We start from the raw sequence: 2,500 nt of genomic DNA, 5'->3' as shown, positions 1-2,500 counted from the left end.
TGAATAAATAAAATAGTCCAAATTGCTTCACTCAATAATAACCCTTTTAGGAAAAAAGTAAACGAAAGAAACATCCACCACATAGACAGTTTGCAGCAACGTGAATGCTTCCTGTCGTCTTCATTATCCTGGTCCTCGGCTGGTGTACCGTGGGTATGCGGCGCCCTTCCTTCCCACAGTGCGTGGGCGTCTCGGCATCGGCTCCTACGCAATCCTGATCCTAAGCTGCTTCTACGGCGTCTTGGGAGGCGGCACACTTCTAGCAGCATGTGAACTCGACATACTAAACTTTACATAAACAAGTACAGAGAACAACCTTGAGCCTTGAAATAAGTATAAAAGACGAATGCTTACATAAATTACTGTATTAAATGCTAGTAATTTGGTTATGATAAGCTACTATAATAAATTCAGTCTCGTAATCGATTTCCCGAAAATATACGGAAAATGATACTAATAATGATGAATAATGATACAAAATAGAAACATCCTATTCGGGAAACAATAAAGACCCGAAGGAAATACGGCGGTCTTACGTCGGGTGGAAGGCGACCGGAAGTGTTTGCAAAATGGAGTAGGTAACGTCGCGTCCCGACACGCTCGCTCACACGTGAGGCATAGTTATTCTACTGTAGTTATTTAGCCGCTAGTATGGCCCAGTAGTTACCTTTCCGGCCTCACATCCCCGTGGTCGGCAGATCGAGCTCCGTCCAAGTTCGTGAGTCACTGCCGTGGCTGGGCATCACGGTGGATAGGGACGAAGCTCAGATCGAGTCAATACTCATTGGAACACTCTCTCACGAGTCATCACACAGTGACACAGGCGGGCTCACCTCAATGCATTTAAGCCCGGCGAGGCTCCGCACATCTGGCTTATTCTTATTCTTACTGTATAGTTGAAATAAAATAACCTAAAGATATCTGTATTTGAAATTAAGGAGAATCCTCGTGTTTCACAAACACTATGGACTTTCCCAGAAAAGAAATCTTTTATGTGTGAATGTGAAAAAATAAATAACAACACGCTAAAAAGTACCTTCCTAATAACCCACTTTTCGTACAATTGAAATGACAGATCGACCGCCAAGGAAAACCTAACACAAGCAAGAGAACGAAATAATTACAGTAAGGATATAAAACATGCATCGCATCAACACTTTTTTTCTAACACCAACAGGAAATAATATGGGTTTAACACAATAGTAAAGGGGGGGGGGGGGGAGACAGAAAATGGAAAAGGAAGACCCCAATAGGTAAATACATACGTTTAGTTTGAAGACATTTTCGGCGTCGAGTCTTCGTGATTCGAGCCGAAAAGATTAAAAAAAAAAAAAAAAAAAAAAAAAAAAACACCGCTCCACCAAAGAGACAGAAATAGTGTAATGGGTTACTCTGTTTGATTTGTTCAAAGAACCTAACAAGTAACTGGGTGTACAGAGAAACTAGCGATCAGCTGTATGGCTTCATTAAGCCATTGTGGTCGGGTTTCATGACATACTTGATCCAGGATCTCTGGCCTGATGACGGGCGTAATGGTGTACATGACGTTTGCGGATTTTGGATCACTGCGTTATTTTATTATGCTTTGAGGAATGAGTGAATGATGATGATAATTGCAGTCATGATTACTATAATTGCCGTAATATTAAGCAAAATGGGTTTCACCTAACATCCAAAATCTAGATGGCACCACTTGCTTCTAGCACCAGCAGGAGAGAGAGCCCTGAATGGCACCTATCCACGGTCTCTAGCAGGCACTATCTTTATAGAGCGATGGCACATAGCAAGGTGCCAGCTCTTGCTCTGAAGTACCGGAGATGAAGGATGCACAGCCAGAACAAGAAGAGAAATGTGATTCAAACTATACCCAATGTCTACACTGTGCCCTTGTGCCAGTAGTGATACATTTTACTGTGGCACTCACAGTTATAAGCACAGATTTCCTTCCTCTTTCGTCCCTCTTCATGCTATCTTCATTGTGGATAGTTATATGTTTCGTATTCGTTTGTGACAGTACATAAAGTTTCTGTTTGTCCTCCCATAAAACAGCAATACTTCTATCACACTGAGTATAAAGAAAATAATGAGCTGATATGGACCCTAAACTACAATTTTAGTCTACTGCAGCATTGAAAGACCGTGCGATATGACAGATTTGTCTATAAATACAATACAACACAAAAATGTCTCTAGCTTTACTATGAGTGGCTAACAGAGAGTGGGAAAGTCAAGGTATATTGCGTGAAGCTTCCTTGCTCTGAAGTAAAACCCACCCTGGAGCCTGGGCAAACAAAGCTATCCCTGCCTGCAATGGGTTAAGTGAAGAAGCACGATACATCACAGCTAGATAATTTATTAAAAATGGATGTCTTGATGGAAACAAACAGTGAAGACGCTTAAAGAGACCTAGACATCTGCCGGCCCCACCTCATCGAGAGGTCACAAAGCCAGGCATAAGAGGGCAAGTTAACGGAGGTGGTCTGTCCCCGACGGAGGTCAC

The sequence above is a fragment of the Penaeus japonicus genome, unplaced genomic scaffold (genome assembly GCF_977035675.1).
Source record: "Penaeus japonicus unplaced genomic scaffold, GWHDUDI00000001_assembly GWHDUDI00000011, whole genome shotgun sequence".
Taxonomy (NCBI): Eukaryota; Metazoa; Arthropoda; class Malacostraca; order Decapoda; family Penaeidae; genus Penaeus; species Penaeus japonicus.
Note: the sequence above shows the minus strand (reverse complement) of the source record.